The sequence below is a fragment of the Durio zibethinus genome, chromosome 3 (genome assembly GCF_047325235.1).
Source record: "Durio zibethinus cultivar Kanyao isolate XHJ-2024 chromosome 3, ASM4732523v1, whole genome shotgun sequence".
NCBI lineage: Eukaryota > Viridiplantae > Streptophyta > Magnoliopsida > Malvales > Malvaceae > Durio > Durio zibethinus.
In genome coordinates, this window is record NC_143164.1 from 10,602,073 (window position 1) to 10,626,348 (window position 24,276).

The window sequence follows — 24,276 nt, forward strand, 5'->3', positions numbered from 1 at the left end:
GCAAATCTTACTTCAGTCTAGTCGGGTATACCACCTTGCTGCAGACCTAGTAAGACTATCTTGAAAACAATGGATCAATAACTTATCATCATGAATGTAGCCTATTATCTTTTGCTAGTACATGGTAATGTGTGTTTAAAGGCATCTCGTTCGCATCTCGTTCCATCATACTTCTCAAAGTCAGAAATCTTAAACTTTGTAAGGATAACCAAGTTAGGCTAAGCTCATTGATATCAATATTCCTAAAAACATCACTTTCTTCCACTACCTTGAGTCTTTTTTCTAGCAACTTGTCTTTTATGTCAGTTTTCTCAACCAACCCAGGTATCTTTTTCAACTTCTACCATTCTTTGGGATCATCTAGGTTAGGTATCACAATGAGATCATAGCGGGTAGGCTCGAGATTGAAATTCATCTGAACTGAAGGCAACTTGGTAGAAGTGTTAGTGTAAGATTGATGGGTTACTGGGGTGCTCATGGCATAAGAGGGTCTTAAACATATGGATATGTGAACCCAAGTGGATACAATGGCTTCTCAATAGTTGTTTCCTCCCTTACCCCATGTTTTTCAATAATAGCTTTTTCTTTGGTCAAACCTACTAACATATATTTTAATTTTGCCAATTGTTTGTCTATATTCTATTGTATTCCCACAAGTATTTCCTTAATCTCTCTTTAGGTTCTTTCCATTTTATCCATCCAACTTGCATTTTCATTTTCCATGATAATTTAAGTGTTGCAAGTGCACAGACTTAACTGATTTTGTTTCTTAAGATGCATTCTCCTTGAACCTTTTATTAATTACCAAAAGTTAGAAATGTATGATATGAATTCTATTATTAAAACTTTCCAAAATATCTTTTTATTTCGAAGGTTTGATGAAAGTATACTCACAATCACTATTCCCTATCCTTAGCATGAAAAACAATGAATTCAAACAAATTATGTATGACATGGTCGTGTGTCAAAATTAACAACGTGGGATAGAGCCACTTTTGAATCGAACTCCACTACGAAATCTTCGACCTTTAACTATTGTGATTTACAGAATATCACAAAAGCTTCTCTGATGGCGAATATCTCGGTATAATTGGAGCTTTGAATGCCGCCAAAGAAAATTTCAAGGTTCACACTTGCTGCACCATCACTTAAAGACACCACCACAGCCGATCAAACCAGGTGATCTAAAGATTTATTTGAATGGATGATGAGATTGATTATAATGAGATTAAAGATATTACTGAAAATGAAATTAGTTACTATAACAATAAGATTGGTTATTATAACAATAACATTAAAATCTAGTAAAATATGTGTTAGGATATAAACGCAATAGTGGTAATGAGATGAAATGTGGTGAAAAGAGAAAGTGATTATCAAAAATGTTATATTAAAATTTATATATAATAAAATTTATAATATATAATTAATATTTGTAAAATTAATAAATTATTTTATATCAAATAATATTTTTACTAATAAATTAAAAACTAATAAAATTATTTATCTAATTATATATTAACATTTTTATGCATTAAATTATCAACGGTTGTGATGAGATGAAGTGTGATGAAACGAAAAAATGACCATTAAAGAGATTGATTAAAATGTGTATATAATGAAATTTACAATATACACTTAATATTTGTAAAATTAATAAATTATTAAAAATTATTAAAATTATTTTATATCAAATAATATTTTTGCTAATAAATTAAAAACTACTAAAATTATTTATTCAATTATATATTAACGTTTTCATGTATTAAATTATTTAATAATTTATTAGATTATATTATTTATTATTTATTTATGTATTTAGTTAATATTTAGTTTTTAACTATTTATTAGATAATTATATAAATTTATTTATTATATTAAATTAATAAAGTAATTTAAAAAGTTCTAAATTAAAAATTTTTTTAAAAAGAATGGGGATGGACAAAACTTAAGTGGTAGGACTATTTTTGTCCCTGTATACTTTTACGGATAAAAAAGAAACAAAAAAAACTTAAATAAGGGTATTTTTAAATACATCATAAATTTTGAAAATAATTTTTTGAGAATATATCATAATTTTCATAAATCTATTTTCGAAATTATGTTGTATTCTCATAAATGAATTTCTGTAAACCTAAAAATATCAGGCTCAACTGGGTTGAGATTTCATTACCTCATCAAGCTTGTCTCCCCCATTATTGTTTCTTATTTCTTTATTTATTTTTACACAGTTTGCAGGATTTTAGCAAAGGTTTCAAAATTTTAGTTTTAGTTTTAAAGATTTAGGATTTAGTGTTTGAGAAATAAGGATAAAAGAGGAAAAAAAGGAAAAAAAAAAGAAGAAGAAGGTGGGCATATGGGGTGTATGAGGGTAAAATTATAATCTATTAAAGGATAAAATTGGTATTTGTTATATGAGTACTTTTGGAAGAAAATTTATGAGATGTAAAAAGAAGTTTTTATGGTGTATTTAGAACACCTTTTAAAAATTTTCACTAAATCCCTTAGGGTTCAATCCTAAACTGAAGGTGTAGTGTAATTGGTAAACACCAACCATAACTTGTAATGATCCAAATGAAAAAAATGTATCATTAAACTCATAAAGTGCTTCCATTGGACTTCATTGATGGTATGATAAAATCCAAATGAACTTAAGAGCAAAACCATCAACATTGAATAATAATAATGATGATGATGATGATGATAATAATTCTTGCAACTATAATCTTACCCGTATTCTAAATATTTGAATATAGTTAAACTTTTATATTCTAAGCAATTATTTCCTTTGAAACTAAAATAATATGGATTATAAATCACAACTTTTTCAAACTAATATCCTAATAAACTTTTGAATTTTACAAACAATTAAAACAAATTTTTGATATTTTATTAAATGGAATTAAGGTTATGATTTTTTTATAATATTAAGATTATGAATTTTAATTTTATTGTAGTTGTACCCATTAAATGTGAAAATGGATGAAAATGCATATTCAATTGCCAAAATTATTAAAATAATGTTCCTTCAAATATCTAACTCATCCAAAAAAAAAAAATGCTTGTAAGCATTTTTTATAAATTATATACACCAATCAAGAAGGTTTTAACATGATATAAAATATTTAATAAAGTCAAAGATTTGTATTCTAATAAAATAAAATTATTCATAGCTTTATTTCATACAAAAAAAAAAAAAAAAAACTTCAAGAGTTTATTTTTAGTAAAATTCTAGTGTTATTAGATATATTATCCTTAACATTTCTCAAGCCAAAAATGATTTGTAGTATCTAGATGATGATGTAACTTACTATAACTAGCTGATAGGCCTGCACTATGCTGCGAGCTAATTTTAACTATGAAAATACCACAACATGCAACAGACTTTGAACAAGGAACAAATTGGCCAATAGGAACCCATCAAAACCGTTATTCCTAAAGACCATTTCTCTGCAAATTCTTTAGCCCTCTAAGATTTTATGGCATCAACCTTAAAAAACAATTGCTACTGAGATCAAGGTTAACTAAGCTATCAAGGTCACCATAAATTGATGGATGACCATCTATCCTATACGTAAATAAACTAGTCAAATTTAGCAATGTTACAAGAGTTTCATTTGCAAATCACATCCACAATTTTGTTCTTCTCAAGGTATATCATGCTTGAAGTGTCATCAAAGGGCCAAGCAGCTTCCATATAATGGCCACCTGAGTTCCACTGTCCTCCCTTATATAATGAATGATCAAAGCTTACTTAGTAATCTATATTGGTAAATGTTAAAGAAAGAAAAGTTTAGCAGCATGAACAACAGCTAACTTGAAATGAGAAGGTACTAAATTTCAAAAGAAAGCTTATGTTTTGCCTAGATTAATGTGTCTATCAACCCATTCTACCCTTGTTATCAAAGCTTTTCTAAAGGCAGTGGAGACGTCAAGTTGAGGAAATACTTAGTTTCCTTTCTGATAATAGTTGATCCTAAGATATGGAAATTACCAATAAATGTCAAACTTATTACAAAAGCATATAAAGGTTTAGCTCACATGTACATATCTAGCAATGTCATCCTAATTCTTAAAAGAACAACTTAACATGTTCTCCTAATAAAAAGGAGATCTTGCTTGAACTCTTCAGCTTATTGTTAATGCAAGATTGGAACCTTGAAAAGAAAATCTCACTATAACTTTAAGGTGTACTGGCCAAGATTTTATTAAAGATTCACAGTATGATTATGTAATGGCACTAACCCGATTTTTATTTTGTAATAAGACCACCAATGTGCAATGTTGAAGACCAAATATCAGCTCCTCTCCATTTTGATAAACCATGATCAATGGCATCAATTTGCAAAGTTGGCTTCCACTTTTACGCTATTCTTACCTTGCCCTCATGTACTAAAAAGTGAAAAGCATAGTATTCAACTGTACACTATAGTCCTGCAAAAACAACCCCAAAACATTAACTACGCTAAATAGGCAAATACTCAAAATTCTAGTCTATAAGTGAAATAAAGAGCAAATAAACTTTAAACAATCATTTAATTTACCATAATTTTGAAACTATAATTTCCATTATCTTTGGTGATTCTTCACCCATGAGTTTCATAGACCTTATTTAGATCTTTTATAGCTCCCATTAATAAACAAAGCATGGATTCCCATTGGTTTTTATTAATTGAATATCCCACAAAGACTAGTCTTTTCCCTAAGATCAAATCTAACATTTTTACAGCATTGAACTGAAATAGAAAGCCCCACATAAAAAACCAGTCTTTGACATAGAAATTGCCAAGATGTGCATACCCAAGAAAAAAGTATAAACAAATCAAATTTACTTAGGAAAATACCAATCTTGTGGTTGCCATTTCCACTTCATGTATTTTCTATCACACCTGTCTCAATGTCTCAAGACTAAAAGCTATCGAACCTGAAAGCTGGACAAATGGAGAAATTTTGGAAAATAAGGGTTAAAAAAATTTTCAATAAAAACAAAATAATGAGTCATCATCAATTTTTTTTTACGGTACAATTGCCTACCCAAAAAGTTTTATCTTTTTAATAAAATATTTTAAAACGAGTTTAAAAAGTTAAAAAAAAAATAAATTTGCAGTTTATGAAATTAGAGTTGAGTCCAAGACTTGGATATACATGGAGAAGGATTAATATCTCTACAACGCCTGTTGAAAAAGGTATCAATTGATTGCATGTTATCCTTTAATTTAATTAAAATGGTCTTATTTTACTTAATGTTCAAAATTAATTCATTTTCTTCTATTCTTTTTTACTTCTTTTTTTTTGTTTTTTTTTCTTTTTTTTAAACCAAAAGAAATCATATTTTTAAAAAAAAGTTTTTTTTTTAATTTTTGCATTAAGATGAAAACATTTTAAATATCAAAATACTTTTTTACTCTCTTATAATTAGGTAGAGTTTCAAAAATATTCCTAATTTAAAAGTTTCCAAATTGGCCCATAAAAGTAAGATAACAACTCTCATAAATAATAATTTTTAAGAGTCCTCTTATAATAGACAAAATCTCAATGATTATATTTACTAAAGGCATTATCTTATTTTAAAACATTTTTACTTTGAAAACCAAATTTTAAAAAAAAATGCATGAACATAATAACAAGTGGTGAATGCATGATAATATAATATGAATGACAAAGTATGAATGCAAGATAATATAAAAATGAATATGATGACAAGGTAAAATGAAATGCAAATGCAGGATTGATTTAGGGTTTAAAAGTTGGTTTGGGATCTAGGTTACAATTAAGGTTTTAGGATTTAGGGTTTAGATTTAGAGCTAGGGTTTAGGTTTAGGGTTTAGGGCTTTAAGGTTTAGGGTTTAGGTTTAGGGTTTAGGTTTAGGGTTTAGGGCTAGGGTTTAGGTTTATGGATTTGGGTTTGAGGTTAAGGTTTAGGGTTTGGGTTTAGGGTCTTATGGTTTAGGGTTTGGGATTTTGGGTTTCGATTTGGGGTTTCAAGTTTGGGGTTTCAAATTTTTTTGTTTTTGATCTTATGGAAATGGACATGAAATGCATGCAAAGTACAAAAATGTCATTAATGAGTGCATGTGCCAAATCCATGACCTAGAAACAAAATTACAAACTATGGTATTTTCAAACTTAATCTCACAAACATGTAATGCATGAAAATTTAAGAGAAAAATGGATCAAACATAAAAACTTTTCCAACTTTTGAAATGTTCCACCATTTTTTTTTGTTCTTAAAAAATTAACCAAAACCAACTGTCAAAACAAGCATTTTTTTCCATTAAAAATTTGTTCAAACACATTAACAACTTGCTATCATCACAAAAACACAATCAAATATATGAATCAAAGCAACACATATCTTTAAAATGATGAGCAAGGTTTGGCCAAACCATTACTCACCATGGTCGAACCTTCATGGGACTTCAATCATGTACTCTCCACTTCATTCAAGCCATACAGACATTCTATCATCACATAAGAACATTTTTCACCATAAGAATGTATTTATCAAAGTTGAAACAAACTAAAATATCAAAGAAAATATAAGCAATTAGAGTATGAGCCAAACACCATTTTATATCATCAACTTAGACCATAAACTAGCAAATCGCAAGTGCACCATCAACCAAACACATATAGGTAGCAAAAGAAACAAATAACTCATTTAAAGAGAAAGCCAAGAAGAGGTTTGGCCATGGGAAGAGAGGGTGGCCAAACCTCCAACTTGGTTTTTCAATGGTGAATTTGTGTTGTTTTTTTATTTATTTATTTCAACTTTAATCCAGCTATTAATTAGTTCAATGAAAATTGATTCAAACTTTAAGCAAAAAAATAAACTAAAAACCTTCACTAAAATCAATAAATAGATGAATGAAACATAATGAAAATGCAATGAAAAATGTGATGTGGATGCTAAAAATGCAAGAATTAAGGTCGAGAAAGACTACCTTCAAGCAAACAAACAACCAAAAACTTTTTCCTCCCTTTTTTTTTTCACTTTTTTCTTATTTTATTTCTGCTCTATTTTTTTTTTTTTTTGCATTTTTCCATCCCCCTACTTGGTTTCTCACACTAAATAGCCCTTTCAGAAAATGACAAAAAATATCCCATGCAATTCAATGCTAGCCCTTGGATTAAAACACATTTAATGGCTCAAGTTTCATCTTTTTTATTGGTTTCAAGTTGTGAGCTTTCACCATTGGATTCACCTTCCTAACATGATCTAATGGTCTTGAATAAACATTGCCAAAGATATGATTTTTACAGCCATTAACCCCATAAAAAGATCATTTTGCTCTTAGTACAAAGTTTTCGATCTTTAGGCCATTTTCTCAAAAATAACTGCTCCTATGCTTATTTTAGGATTTTAAAGCACCAAAAATCATGACATAATATGAAATTAAGATCTAAAAATTTTTGAGAAAATCCGACCTCGAAATATCAAATTACAAAAATACTCCTAAGAGGTATTTTGATAATTTCACACTTCTCGTGGTACAGCTGTTATTTCAAATGCATCAAAAATTATCAAATATTATAAAATCATGATCTGAAAAGTTTCGTAAAAAAGGACCTTGAAAATGTTAAATTACAAAATTAACCCTAAAAGATATTTGGTACTTTCACACATCCCAAGATACAATCAAGATTTTCAAAATTCTAAAAATCATCAAATGTTGTAAAATCATAATCTGAAGCTCTTCACAAAATTTTGACCTTAGAAGGTCAAATTATAAAATACCCCTAAAGGGCATTTTGGTAATTTCACACCTCTCAAAGTGTGATTTGGGTTTTTAATGCATCAAAAATCATTAAAAAAATTCAGTTTTCACAAAAATTTAACTTTGAAAAAGTCAAATTATGAAAATACCCCTAAAAGTGTGTTTAGTTTGGGAGAATCCATAAATTTTCTTACGGAATCTTGATGATGGATATTTGTTTCCCATGTTTGGTTTAGGTTAATCCGATTATAAGAGAAAATGTTAGATTTCCAACAATACCTAAAGTCCCAAAATTAGAAATCCACATCTTCCTACGGTATTTTAAGATTCTAAGGGAAAGTTGCTTTATTTCTAAATTTGACCTAAATAAAAAATTTGTCAATATCCATTATCCTTTTGAAAAGCAAATCTGAAATTTAATTTTAGCTTTTTTTAAAAAAATTTATCTTATTTTTAATTTAGTTTTAATATATGGCAATTAAGGCGTTTGTAGAAAGAAATGCCTTAATTGATATCAATTAAGGCATTTGTTCCTACGAGCACTTTATTTGATATTAATTAAGCCGTTTGCTTTACAAGCACCTTATTTGATATAAACTAAGGTGTTTCTTCCTACAAGTGCCTTATTTGATATCAATTAAGGCATTTCTTCCCACAAACACTTTATTTGATAAACATCTTTCATAATCTTTACAAAAGCAAATAAGACATTTTTTTTGAACAAATGCCTTATTTGATGCTTTTTCTAACATATTTACACAAGTAAATAAGGCGTTCAACTCTTCCAAATACCATAATTGATTTTTTTATATATTTTAATACAACAATTATGCTTTGATGTCAAGTTAAACACCATAATTGGGTATATTTAATTAAAAAAATTAAAATCTTTCTTTGCTTTTACTACTAAAGGCATCATTTATCGTTTGGATATTTTGTATTAAAACAAAATGAAAGGTTACCAACAACTTATTAAAGAAATTATGGTATATGAATTAATAAACCAAGATTGCCCCCCAACCAAATAAGTGAATCTAATTACAAGATACCTTAAAAATCAACCTAAACCCCGAGTATCAAACTTTTTCGGTTATCACACTTTCCCCTAAATCCAAGATTTCGCGAACCAAACACTCTCTAAGGGCATTTTGATAATTTTACACTTTAAAGTACAATAAAAATTTTTAGTGTTTTAAAAATTACTAATTTAATCTTAAACCACATTTATTCCAATTTCATTGTGAATTTTAAAGATTGACTCATGTTCTATTATCAAGTTTGATCAATTTTAACTAAGTTTTACTAATTTTTACTTTGTCTGTCTAAATTTGACCAAGTTTAATCAAAATTGACTTTGGGGCATTTGAGTCAAATTGGTCCAAATTTTGATTTCAGAAACATGTCAAAAATTGAAAAAAATATTGGATTTCAACTGGGTTGAATTTTGAGTGCCTTAAAAATGGCCAAAAAAAGCCTAGACAAAATTAGGTATTTACAGTTGCCTCTCATTGCATATTTTTGAGAAGTAGGAATAATACAAAGACTAAAGGCATCAATTTTGTCTAGCACCAAGGGAAGAGAGGACTCTGTTTACATGTGCTTGTTTGTTTGTTCTCGTGTTGAAAGAGGTTTTTTTAATTTTTTAATTTTTCTAAATTTTAAATTTTAAATTTTTTATTATTATTTTTTTCTTCTCAAATGTTTTTGCGAATTCTAAAATCTTAACCTTGAAATTTTAAAAAAAATCTACCCAAAACGCATACAAATCATGATACTAAAAATATATTCAACTCAAAAAACTTACACCAGGAGGACTTTGAAATTGTGCCTGAACAACTTTCATATTATGCTTGGAACACTTAACAAGTTTTAGAAAATTTAAGGTTTTTCCCAAAAGTCTTTGGAAATCTTTCAAAAACTTAAAATTTTGCTTCAAAGTCTTGAAAATCTTTCCAAAATTTTAGATTTTTCCCAGAGATCTTGGAAATCTTTTCAAATTTTAAAATTTTGCCTAAAGGTCTTGGAAATCATTAAAAAAATTTAAAGGTTTTGCCCGAAGGTCTTGGAATTCGTTTAGAAATTTAAAGTTTTGCCTAAAAGTCTTGGAAATCATCAAAAAATTTAAGATTTTGCCCAAAGGTCTTTGGAAATCATTTAAAAATTTTGAAATTTCACCCAAAGGTCTTTGAAAATCTTTTGAAAATTTAAAATTTTGCCTAGAGGTCTTCAACATCATTGAAAATTTTAAAATTTTGCCTGATCGTCTCGGAAATTAGTTGAAAATCTAAGGTTTTACCTGAAGGGTTTGGAATTCATTCAAAATTTTAAGGTTTTATCTAGAGGTTTTAAAATTCATTCAAAAATCTAAAGTTTTGCCTGAAGGTCTTGAAAAATTTTTAAAAATTTAAGATTTTACCAAGAGGTCTTGAAAGTTTTGTACTTATTCTCTCAATCATAATCTTCTTTAGAGTTTGAAATTTTTCACTTTTTACTCCAAAAGTTTTTTTCACTCTTTGTTTTAAAAGATTTTATGTTTTAGATTTGGCAATGCCCAATATTTCATCTTTGTTATAACCCTTTTTCTTTCCATAAGTGTTTTAAACCATTTCTCAAGTGTTTGAAAGTTCAAAGAACAAATTTCCTCTTTTTTGCTTTACCTCTTAAATTTGGCAAACATAACCATGTTGCAAAAGGCAATTGAAATGATCAAGCAACTACAAATTTTCTACTTCATGCAAAGGCGCAAATAAATGCTCTATGCAAACATGCAAATTGCTTTTTCTTGATGCAAATGTCTTTTCCTAATGCAAATGATCCATACAAATGCAAATGTATGTCCTAGCAATGTGGATGTATTGTGATGATGCAAGTGTGAAGACCTTTTCCATGATGCAAATATGATAATGCAGATGCAAAAATTTTTACCATGATGAAAATGTACATTCTTTTTACATGATGTAAGTGTTTACATGAAGATGTAAATGCCAAATTTTTTTTCATTTTTCAGATTTCTTTTCTGCTAATTTCTTCTTAGCATTTAAACTTCTTCCTAGAAAGGTATCCTTTTCCATTTTTTCATGTCTTTTTATTTATTCCTCTACTCATCTTTTTTGTGGTCTCTTTACTATTTCTACCTTTTTTTATTTTCCTATCATAATTTTTTTTATTTTCCTTTTATTTTCAACAAGCTTTCATGCAACATGCATCACTCATATGCAGCATGTGTTTGGACTTAACAAGACACATTACCATTCTTAAAAATATTTTTCCTTTTTTTTTCTTTTTTTTTCTTTTTCAACAACATTAATTATTCCAAGAAAAAAAAACCTTTTCACTTTCTTAAATACAAATTGTTCTAAAGGTTCTCATTATCTAATGATTTTTTTTACCACATTTTTTTATTTTTCATAAAATGTATGGCTGGTTATTAACAGTTTTCAAAATATTCAATAAAATTTGCTCCACATAATTAAATTTCTTAGTTAAGAAGAATGAAATATCTAAACAAATATTGCTTTGAGAGTCTTTTGAAAGTTGGTGCTCTCTGTTAGCACTAAAAGAAATGATAGTTTTCTTTTTAATTAGATTGGATGGTTCAACATGTGAGGGCTTCAGTTTATTCAAAGGGACTTCACTATTCGAAAAGAATAAAAAGGTTGAATACTTTTCCATCTAGGCTCACAAATGAGACATAAATTTTTTTTAAAGCATGAATCCCATGAAAACCAAACAGGTTTGACACTTTCTTTAGTATCTGAAAGTGGCATTTTAATAAATGTCAAGGTCAACTAAGGTGGGCTTAAAGTTTTGGAAGGTTATTTAAGGATAAGGAAAAGAAGGTTCAAATTTTCAAAATCAATCATTCTTTTTATGCATTTCAAATCTTTTAGGACCTTTGTATCTTTAGTTCTTTCAAAGAGGTCTAAGCGACCTTTGGTATGCATCACAAAAGTGGCTTTTAAAGCTATCAAGATTTGCTTTAGACCACCATTTTATAGAGTTTTCACCTTAGAGTCACATTTAACTTTCTTTTTTTCTTTTTTATCTTTTTTTTATTATAATACAATGCACATAAGAATTCAAACTTATCAAAAATAAACTAATGATCCAAATAGGTAATTAGGTGATAAAGAGAGATAAAAAAAGGTTCATGTGTTTAGTGGTCATTCCTTAAAGAAATGATATCTAGGCCAATATGGATTTTTGTTGGGACATAATGGAGGCAAAGATTCAAAGTTGCCCAAAAAAAAATGATACCTAGGCCCAAAATAATTGTTTGAGGGTGATTAAACCAAAATCATTTTTCTATTTGAAGTATTCACTTTGGGGCATATGTTAGTTTTCTGATGCTTTCCACTAAATCATTCATTTCTTCTTCTTTTTTTCTTTTTCTTTTTTTTTTCATTTTCCATTTTCCATTTTCAATTTTCCCCTTTTTTTTTTTCTTTTTTCTTTCTTTTTCTCTCTTTTCTTTTTTTTTTTTTTTGCTTTTTTTCTTTTCCTTTTTTTTCTTTTGCTATTTGGAGTAAATTGAAAACTTTGGCACCTTTCATAGGGCATTTTGCCCCCAATATATAGGATCTATTCTTGAACATTATCACACTTAAACCTCTAAATGCATCCTTTTTGCCCTCAATGTAGAGGGTGATCCTTAGTCAAGGCATATTTATAAAGAATTTTATCAAGCACAAAGGCATAATAAGAGATAAATTTTTATATTTGTGAAGAGATGATGAAAAGTGGCATTTTTTTAGGCAAAGGATAAATGTCTCAGGTGCATGATATCATAACCAAATTTTTTCCTCTCACCTTTTTTCTCTCTCTTTATTTATTTATTTTTTCACACCTCCTACCACCATTCAAAAAAGATATCTTGCTTTGGCAAACCACCTTTAATGAAGGCTAATGTGAGAAAAAGGATCATGTGGAATAAACTCATTTAAGGTGTCAATAAGTCCATGCCACTCCATAACAAAAGATGAGTTGATCACAATTCAAGTAGTCTTAAAGACAATGAAGACATTTTTTTCTTTGGTCAATGTGGCCCCAAGATATTGGACAAACATAATTTTTTAGGTACATGAGTGAAAGGTTGGTATGTTTGTGATCTGAAGAATTTGGGTGACTTTGATTTTGGGAATAGCATAGCCTTGACATTTATCAAATTACTACATCCAAATTTTAAGAAAAATGTCATGTTTGCCTAATTTTCTAGGAATAATAAATTTTTTTTTAAATTGGCTATCTCATTATTCATTGCCTAAGAAAAGAATATTATTAGCAAAGGCAAAGTTCAAAAATTTAGGTTCATGTCTTTTGAGGGGTCATGATTGGTAAGTGAAAGCATTTGAATGATTTTGGGACATTAGAATGTTTTTGAAAGGTGTGAAAGCATTTGGTAAGGTTATTTCTAATAGAAATCACCAACTCTTTCAAGACTTTTTCCATCTTTTATTACACAATAAAACTTTTTTTCTTTTTTTTTTTTCTTTCATTTTTTTCAAACACTTATTTTTTTCTTGTTTCTTAAAACAAAAGGATTGTTATTCCTAATGACTTTCTCTTTCTCTTTTTTTTTCTTTTTTTTATTAAAAGCAATAGAAACAAATTACCAAATTATTAAAGAAGCAAATGAAAAGGGTAAAAGGGGTGGTGTATGTTCACATGAAATGTTGCAATGCATATTTTATGAAACCTTACCATTCATGAATCCACATGCATAAAATGCAATGACATTTTATATGAGTAATGAGATGTATACTTATGACTGATGAAACATTCTCATATGAAATGCATAACATAGTATATGCATAAGATGTGTCTAAATGAAATGCAATGCATGTGTTATGTCGACCCAATGGAGCTGACATTATCATTAAGATATACAATGTGATAGAATGCATGTACTACCTATGTGCATGAAATGGAATGCATGCATGTGTTAAAACATTTCTTTTCTTTTTTTTTCTTTTGCTATTTCAAGTAAATTGAAAACTTTGACACCTTTCATTAGGCATTTTGCCCCAATATACAGGATCTTTTCTTGCCCATTATCACACTTAAACCCCTAAATGCATCATTTTTGCCCCCAGTATAAAAGGTATCTTTAGTCAAGGTTTATTTATAAAGAATTTCAACAAGCTCAAAGGAGTAGTAAGGAATAAATTTTATATTTGTAAAGAGATGGTGAAATATGGCTATTTATCAGGTGAAGGATAAATGTCTCAGGTGCATGATGTCATAACCAAAATTTTTCCTCCCCCTCTTTTTTTTTTTTTCATGCTTCCCAACACCATTAGAGAAAGATATTCTATTTTGCCAAACCACCCCTGATGGAGGTTAATGTGTGAAAAAGGTCATGTGGAATGAACTCATTTAAGGAGTCACAAAGTTCACACCACTCCATAATAAAAGACAGGTTGATCACAATTCAAATTGTCTTAAGGGTAATGAGGACATTATTTTTGGTCAATATGCCCCCAAAATACTGGACAAGGACAATTTTTGGGGTACATGAGTGAAAGGCTAGTATGTTTATGGTCATTTCAAAAGATTTAGGTGACTTTGATTTTAGGAATAGCATAGCCTTGACAGCACATCTAAATTTTTAGGAAAAATATCGTGTTTGCCTAATTTTCTAGGAATCCCAATTTTTTTTCAAAATTGGTTATCTTATTATTCAATGCCTAAGAAAAGAATATTATCAAGTGAAGACAAAGTTCAAAATTTCAAATTCATATCTTTTGAGAGGTTATGATTGGTGAGTGAAAGCATTTGAATAATTTGGGAAATAAGAATGTTCGCAAAGGGTATGAAGGCATTTGATGGGTTTATTTCTAACAGAAATCACTAACGCTTTCGAGACTCTTTAAATCTTTTATCACACAAGAAAACTTCCTTTTTCTTTCTTTTCTTTCTTTTTTTTCAAACATTTTTTCTTTTTTTTTTCTTAACAAAAAGATTGTTATTCCTAATGACTCTCTCTTTCTCTTTTTTTTTGTTTTTCTTTTTTTATTAAAACCAATAAAAGCAAATTATCACATTATTAGAGAAGCAACTGAGAAGGGTAAAAGGGGTGGGGTATGTTCACATGAAATGCAATGCATATTTTATGAAAAACTAATATTCATGAATCCATATGCATGAAATGCAATGACATATTGTACAAGTAATGAGATGTATACCTATGATTGATGAAACATTCTCATATGAATGCATGACATAGTATATGCATAAGATGTATCTACATGAAATACAATGCATGTATTATGCCGACCTAATGGAATTGACACTATCATTAAGATATGCAATGTGATGAAATGCATATACTACCTATGTGCATGAAATATAATGCATATACTACCTATTAGGATATGGATGAGATATAGTGCATTTACTACTTTATTAAGATGTGCATGAGATAGGGGCATGTATTATCTTAGTATTTCCAATCATGATAAAAATGTATGAAATAATGAAATGCAAAACATGAAACAACATTCAAACTCAAAGCTTTTTTCTTCCTTAGAAGGAGGAAAAATTCAAAAAACACACATAAAATGCAATCACACAAAATGACCAGGGTTTAAAGTTTTTTTTTCCCTTTTTACTGTTTTTGTTTCTTTTGGTTTTTTCATTTTTTTTGTTTAGAGAAAGGAAAAATTTAGGAACATGGAAAGAATCACACAAAATTGACTAAGATTCGAATTTTTTTCTTACCTTTATTATTAAGCCAAAAAACAAATAACTTAAGAAAAACCCTTCATTTTTTTTTCTTGTTGCCAATTTTGGACACAAATCAAATGAATCGAACTACATGAAAGAAAAAACTTTTACTTGAAGTAGTTTTTTCTTTTTTTTTTTAACACCAAAGATTGTTTTTCTTAATGATTCTTTTCCTTTCCTTTTTACTAAAAGAAATAATACAAACTATCAAATTAACAACAAAAAAAAAATGAGGGTTGTTTTGTTTGTGACTTACTATGGGTAATTACTATGAAGAGGGTACAACATGGCTCAACCTAAGGCTGGCTCCCCATAGTTCATTATATGCTGGGTCGAGAATTGATGCATCTAACTTCCCAAATTACTCCTTATATCATCATCCATTATAGATTACTGTGGCATCTCAATCTTCATTTATTACAGGCTACGAGCAAAAATAGTTCAATTTGAGTAGAAATGTTTTACTAGCCATTGCAGAGGTTTACACCTCATGAGGGTATACTACTTTACTTCCTCCTAAATAGTGTTAAAGCCCGAGTATAGGGCTTATGCATGAAATGCAAATGTGAATGTGTATGAAGGAACATAATAAGTCTTTGACATTTTCCTAAAATATCCTTATCTTAAATGCCTCACAATTATTAAAAACAAACTAAAAAATAATATTATATAATAATGACATAATTAAAATATGCATGAAATGACATATTTACAATATGCAAGAAATGACATAATTAAAATATGCATGAATTGACATAATTAAAATATGCATAAAATGACATAATTAAAAATATGCATGAAATGGCATAGCTAAAATACACATGAAATGTAAAGCACATACACAAATTTTTTTGAAATTTTTTTATTTTTTTTTATTTTTTTATTTTTTTAATTTTTCATTTTTCATTTTTGTTCGTTTTTTTCATTTTTCTAATTTTTTTTTTTCACTTTTTAAGAAATCAAGGAATTAAGATTAAGCACTAATCAAAACCATTAAACCAAAATTAAGGATAACATGCAATCAATATTTGGCTTGACTCTCTAAATGTATCTTCGTGGAGTCGCCAAGTTATCACGATATCTTAAGACTCAAAGGTAGTATGACCCGAAAGCCGAATGAATGGGAAAATTTTGGAAAACGAGGGTTAAAAAAATATTTTCAATAAAAATAAAACAATGAGTCACTCTAATCTTATTTAGGGTGTAATTAACCACTCCAAAAGTTTTTGTCCTTTTAATAACATATTTTAAAATGGGTTTCAAATGTTTTAGAAAAAGAACAAATTTGCGATATGTGAAATAAGAATTTAGTTTGGGAGTCATTTATGCGGAAGAAATAATTAGCACCTTTAAGCACCCATCAAAAACAATACCAATTGATTACATGTTATTTTTTAATTTTAATTAAAATGGTCCTATTTTACTTAATGTTCAAAATTAATTCATTTTCTTTTTTTTCTTTTTTCCTTTTTTCTTTTTTTTTCAAACGAAAACAAATCAAATTTAAAAACAAAAGTTTTTTTATTTTTGGATCAAGATGAAAACACTTTAAATATCGAAATACTTTTTCTACTCTCTTATAATCAGATAGAGCTTTAAAATATTTCTAATTTAAAAGTTTTCAAATTGTCACGTAAAACCAAAATACCACCTCTCATAAATAATAATTACCAAGAGTCCTCATATAATTAGGTAAGATCTCAATGATTATATTTACTTATGGTATTATCTTATTTTAAAATATGTTTACTTTGAAAACCAAATTTTAAAAAATAATGCATGAGATGCATGAATATAATAACATGTGTTAAATGCATAACAGTATAATATGAATGACAAAGTATAAATGCATGATAATATAAAAATGCATGTGATGACAAGGTAAAATGAAATGTAAATGCATGATTAATTTAGGGTTTAAGGGTTGGTTTGGAGTCTAAGTTAGGTTTAGGGTTTTAGGGTTTAAGATTTAGGTTTAGGGTTTAAGGTTTAGGGTTAGGTTTTAGGGTTAGGGTTTAGGTTTATGGTTTAGGGTTTTTGGTTTATCATTTTGAATTAGTCTGGTTAGGGTTTAGGGTTTGGAATTTAGATTTAGATTTAAGGTTTCAATTTTGGGGTTTCAACTTTGGGGTTTTTTTTTTGTCTTATGGAAATGGATATGAAATGCATGCAAATTACAAAAATGCCATCAATGTAAGCATGTGCCAAATGCATGACCTAAAAATATAATTTCAAATTAAGGTATTTTCAAACTTAATGAATGAAAATTCAAGAGAAAAATGGATTAAACATAAAAACTTTTCCAACTTTTGAAATGTTCCACCATTTTTTTTATTCTTCAAAATCCAACCAAACAACTTAAAAAATTAGCCAAAACCAACCATCAAAACAAGCATTTTTTTCCATTGAAAATTTGTTCAAACAAATTAACAACTTGCCTGCCATCACAAAAACACAATCAAATATATAAATCAAAGCAACACATATCTTTAAAATGATGAGCAAGGTTTGGCCAAACCATGACTCATCATGGCCGAACCTTCATGGGACTTCAATCATATACTCTTCACCTCATTCGAGTCATACAGACATTCTATCATCACATAAAAACATTTCTCACCATAAGAATACATTTATCAAAGTTGAAACAAACAAAAATATCAAAGAAAATATAAGCAATTAGAGTATGAGCCAAACACCATTTTATATCATCAACTTATACCATAAACTAGCAAATAGCAAGTGCACCATCAGCCAAACACATATAGGTAGTAAAAGAAGCAAAAAAAACATTCAAAGAGAAAGCCAAGAGGAGGTTTGGCCATTGGAGGGGAGGTTGGCCGAACCTCCAACTTGGTTTATCAATGGTGTATTTGTGTAGTTTTTGTTTGGATTTTAACTTCAATCCAACTATTGATTAGTTGGATGAAAATTGATTCAAACTTTCATCAAAAAAATAAACTAAAACCTTTCAAGAAAATTAACAAAAAGATGAATGAAACACGATGAAAATGCAATGAAAAATATGATGAGGATGCTAAAAATGCAAGAATTAAGGTTGAAAAAGACTACCTTTAAGCAAACAAACAAGCAAAAAAAAATTTTGCCTTTTTTTTTCACTTTTTTTCTTCTTTTTGTTCTCAATTTTTTTTGAATTTTTCCAGCCCCCTCCTTGGTTTCTCATGTTGAATGGCCTTTTAAGAAAATGAAGAAAATATCACATGCAATTCAGTGCCAGCTTTTGGATTAAAACACGTCTAATGGCTCAAATTTCATCTTTTTTTTTGTTGTTGCAAGGTGTGAACTTTCACCATTAGATTCACCTTCCTAGCATGATCTAATAGTCTAGAATAAACATTACCAAAAGTGTGATTTTTACAGCCATTAAACCCTATGAAAAATTTATTTTGCCCTTCGTATAAAGTTTTTGGTCTTTAGGCCATTTTCTTATAAATCAATGTTTTCATGCTCATTTTTTAGATTTTAAAGTACCAAAAATCATGAAATATTATCAAATTATGATATGAAAATTTTCATGAAAATCCTACCTCAGAAAGGTCTAATTACGAAAATATCTTTAAGGGGTATTTTAATAATTTTACACCTCCTGAGGGTACTGTTGTAATTTTGAATGCATAAAAAATAATCAAATATTATAAAACAATTATATGAAAAGTTTCATCAAAAATTTATGTCAATAAGGTCAAATTATGAATTATCCCTAAGGGGTATTTTGGTAATTTTACACCTCCTAAGGTATAATCAAGGTTTTCAAAAGTCTAAAAAATATCAAATATTATAAAATCATGATCTGGAGCTTTTTGCAAAATTTAAACCTTGGTAAGGTCAAATTATGAAAATATCATAAAATGGCAATTTGGTAATTCCACACCTTCTAAGATGTTCTAGGTTTTTAACGCATCAAAAATCATTAAAAAATAGTCAATTATGATATGAAAATTTTCATTAAAATTTTACTTTTAGAAAAGCTAAATTATGAAAATATCCCTAAATGCGTTTTGGTAATTTTATACTTTTCAAAGCATAATAAAAATTTTTAATGCTTTAAAAATTATCAATTTCAATCTTAAACCATATTGATTCTAATTTGGTTGTAAATTTTGAGGATTGACTTGGTTCTATCTATTTTTATCAAGTTTGATCAATTTTAACTAATTTTGACTAATTTTGACTTTATTTGACCAAGTTTTACCAAATTTTACCAGAGTTGACTTTGGGGATTCAAGTCAAATTGGTCCAAGTTTCAATTTTATAAACTTATCAAAAATTGAAAATTATTATATTTGAACCAAGTTGAATTTTGAGTGCTTTACAAATGGCCAAAATTTTACCCAAACAAAATTAGGTGTTTACAACGCCTTCCATTACTACTATAGTTAAAACTTTCATTAATAAAAGGACACGATCCGTTTGTGTACAAAGGATAGCTCTTATCATAAACCCACTTACCTTTTGATATATCACAACTATTTATCTTCTTCTCCTTAATTTTCCCATTATTTGGAATGGCATTTTTATCAACAATAATTACTCTTGTCTTCTTTTCATCCTTGTGTTCCTTAGACATAATCATACCATTTCTTTAGGTTTGATAGATAGTCAGGCACATCACGAAGATGAGGAGCAGAGGGCTCATTGCTCAGAACCTTGTCATGTTTCAATAAATCTGGTCCAATGCAAATTCATGTAGACATGAAGATTTAATAAGCTCATTAGAAATAACCAAGTAGTAATCTACAATTTTTATGAGCTAGGTCTCTAAGATTTACTTCAAAATGAGCCTTCAACCTAAACAAATAGAAGCACACATAACTAAAGTCAGTAGCAAACTTTAAAATCCATATAAATGTAGATTGAAAAGGTAAACAAGATAGATTACAATTAAATTTTGATATCTTTGACAATTGGAAGTGTCTAAGTGAAATGTTAGTCATTAAATTCAAACTTTTCACTAAAACACATTTCAATGTTTCCAAAGAAATGATTGGTAATTACTCACTTTCAAAGTTGAGAATTTCATTCTTTAAATCCTTAGCTCTTGATTCTCTAATAGCAATTCTTGTCACGCTTCTTGCCACATCCTATAAGACTACTTTTTAGTACTTAATTCTAAAACAACTTATCAATAATGAAGCTATCCGCCCAATTTATCGAAAAAACCAGGAATGAAATACAAAACTATAAATATGTCAATGCTGAAAATTTTCACTGTTTAATCACCATTAACCTTAATCATTAATTATAATTAAAATTACACATCTAACAACAATATAAACCAAAATAATATTACCTCAGCGCTACATCATAAAGACTCAATTGCATCCTTGGTCAACAATGAAAATGGCACAATAATATTTGTCTCATCATTCTCTTTATCACCAAAGAAAGATTTAACATCTTCAAAAACTTCTATCTCATCTAAAGAAACCTGTTGAAGAAAGAAGGATTAGATTGGTAAGAGCTACAAAAACCATTTAAGTTGAAAAAAAAAAAGTATTTTGCAACAATAAAAAATGTCATTCAACATCAACCTCATCATTATTAGAGCACCTAGCCTATAAACAAAAACTATAAAAGTTTCCTAATCAAAGCAAAAGTGAATGCCATGACACTAAAAAATACAATGTCATACCAAATATAAAAGGTATTGAAAATAGCAAAAAAGGCAATGCAATATACATTTTGCTAGAAAAAACTCACAAAAAAGATAAAAGTGCAGCATTATATACTCTTTCAGTGCATCCAATACGATGTACATATCCTAATGCACTTAAAGGCATATCAAAATTTATAACATGTGCCAAAAATAAAATAAAAACATCTATAAAATCAAGTTTCCAAAAAGCCAAAAAAAATACGAAAAAGAAAAACTACACCTTGAATCCTAATGCCAATAAATGATAGTACCAACAAAACATGAAGATAAAAACATATCCTAATAACAATCCCAATTGATCATAAAACAACTATTTTTAAGCTTAGCTAAGAATTGATTAAATGGTCTTTTTTTAGTCATTGGTTTACTGTCTACACATTTTTAAAGTCAATGGTCCTCACAACACCAAATTCAAAGTCAAGTTTTGGCTTAGCATGCTTTTTGAACTTCTTTAAGTCCAAATGTTTGTTCCTATTATCTTGTTCCTTCTTTGTTGTTTAGCTGTCATCAGTTGTAATCAAATAATAAAAAAGGCCAACATTGAATTCTTGATGAAAGTAAGCAAAATAGTACCATCCTACTCCTTTAATTGTGTTCACTCTTTAGATCTAAATTAGGGATGTGCTTGAATACTGGTTTGACTTTGACCTTTTACAAAATTAAACCAAACAAAAAATCAATTCTTAAGCAGCAATCCAAACACTCTCTTATCAACTCAACAAATCAAAAAAAAAAAAATTTGTTACCTTTTATAGCCCAAAATGGTTCCACGAATGTAGAGCCTATTAAACAAGAAAAAAAAACCAAATAAGAAAGTTCAAATCAATATCATCACTCTAAAATCACTAACTTTCCAGACCGACCAACCTAAATTTGCCTTCACAAGTCTCTATGCATTTTAGGAGTAGGGAATGCAAAATCAATTGAGCAAGGGATGGATATTAGAAGAATTCCACTTTGAATGGCATGACTCTTTCTATTTTTTTACTGCAATTGATTGTCTCCCATCCTCTTTCATTCGACACACTTGACACAAATAGCTTGGGTGGCCCCAACTTTTGAAAGCAACTCCTCAATCCACCAAAAGATTGAGATTGAAGCTCGGCCGCATGGGAACAATTAAGAGAAGAAGCTTTTAGAGAAACTTTCTTCCCCAAAATTATCCTTTAATTTTTTTTTTACATTGCTTATCTACCTTTTCAAGGCATTATATGAGATAACTATTATATATGTTATAGATATAACTACTCCTTCCAAAAACTTACTATAATCTATTAGAATAATTTGTCTTAGATTAGGAAATAACCAAACAACCCTAATCTTGGATTAACTGTAAGAGCACCAAAAACAGTGGCAGACCATTAATAATAATAATAATGTTGGCAGATTTAAGGTTAGTCACGTCCATCAACTCAATGTGCTTGAATGCCATGGGTGCTTGTTTATGCTAAATGCACTATAAGGTTCAGGTATGTGCTTTTCCAATAGCAATTGCTTTTGGGAAAATTGGTAGCGTCTGAGGTCCTAAAAGTGGAATCAGAACCAAGGTCATGGCTTCGAGTCTCATTGGTGTTGCTAGGGAGAGATTGTTAGCAGATCAGACGTTAGCTACATCCATTAACTTTATGTGCTTGAATGTCATAGGTGCTTATGTGTGCTGAATGCACTATAAAGTTAGGATATGCGCCTTCTTAACAATAATTACTTTTACGAGAGTTGGTAGCACCTGAAGTCCTAAAAGACATTGTTAGCTTTGAATTGATTCTTATTTTGAAATGACAAAACATTATGCTAAATAAGCTTGATCAAGATTTTGAAAAAGATTTATTTAGTACATGTTATTAAGTTTTATTATTTTAGTACTAAATAAATAATATGATTTTCAAAGTTTAAACAAATCTTTCTTTATGTTTTCTTATTTCTTAAATCAAAACTATTTTTAAACATTATTTGTTTGAGTTTAAATGAAAGTTCAATTGTTGTTTTCAAAATGAATTTTTTTCATTTTAGACTCAATACAATTTTGATAATATTGGCTTTGAGAAATAGATTAACTTAAGAAAGTTGTTTTACAAAAATAAAAGTTTTTCAACATTGAACTTGTTTTATTTTTTTGTATTAATTCACAAAGTTTTAATATTTGAATTTTATATGGTCGGAAAGCTCTTTGAGTCTACTTCCTAATGGATTAAACAAATCTAAATCTAAATTTTCTAATAAAGGACTTTGAATTTTTACTAGACACTTTGTAACTGTCTAAAAACTGCACAAAGGGTAGTTTTGAAAATTCACTATAATTTGTATACAATGAAATAGGTGATGGATTTTATATGTATAGAAAGCCCTTTAAGTCTAGTTTCTAAATCTTTAAATGATTTTTCATTTGGAATTGTATAACTCAAGATATGATCAAATTAAAGAGTAGAGTGCAAAATAGGATACAACTAAGTAGCTTGACTGGATTGATCCCCTGGGTTACAGAATCGATCCCCTAGCTGACCTAATCAATCTCCTCTTATTATGGATCGATTGATTTTTCTTACAAAAACACAATAAATTTGAAAAACATCAAAAGTGATCAATTTTTTATAAGAAAAGATCAATCAGGTAAGGCACAAGATCAATCTCTTACCAAAACCAATCGATCCTCTCAACTATAATGGTAAAAAATAAAGTGAAATATAAGAACTAATCGATCCCCTCCAATAAGGTATCGATCTTTTATGCCCAAAAACACTCAAACGGCTAGTTATCAAGCTTCAACGGGTATTGTCAACTCTAAACCATCCCTAAAGGGCTAGCTCTTCATTTTTTCTATATATTAGGCATTCCAATACACCAAGAAGATTGATGAATCAAAAGAGCAAGAACCAACAAGTTATATTTTCATTTTCTCAAATAATCAAGAGTTGTTAGAGTTTAAATCCATACCTTTTGTGTTTGTTGTATCCAAGTTATATTGTGTTGTTAATTCATCAAATTTCTTTGTACTTCATTAGGAAAACACTCAACCTTGAAAGGTATTTTAGTTTACAAAAATCATTTGGGTTATCTTATAAGCAAGAGGTGTGATATCATCTTGATATTATAAGGATAAAAGTGACTATCTAAGCCTTAAGAAAAATATAAGAATTTAGTACAAGAGAGATTTTTATC

General features: G+C 28.6%; 2 pseudogenes; both read right to left on the reverse strand.

Annotated features, from left to right (window-relative positions):
- Positions 1-3,477: 3,477 nt before the first annotated feature.
- LOC111300118 (protein trichome birefringence-like 6) lies at positions 3,478-20,031 on the reverse strand (annotated as a pseudogene).
- Positions 20,032-20,455: 424 nt separating this feature from the next.
- On the reverse strand, positions 20,456-22,865 carry LOC111300124 (DEAD-box ATP-dependent RNA helicase 16-like; annotated as a pseudogene).
- Positions 22,866-24,276: the final 1,411 nt, after the last annotated feature.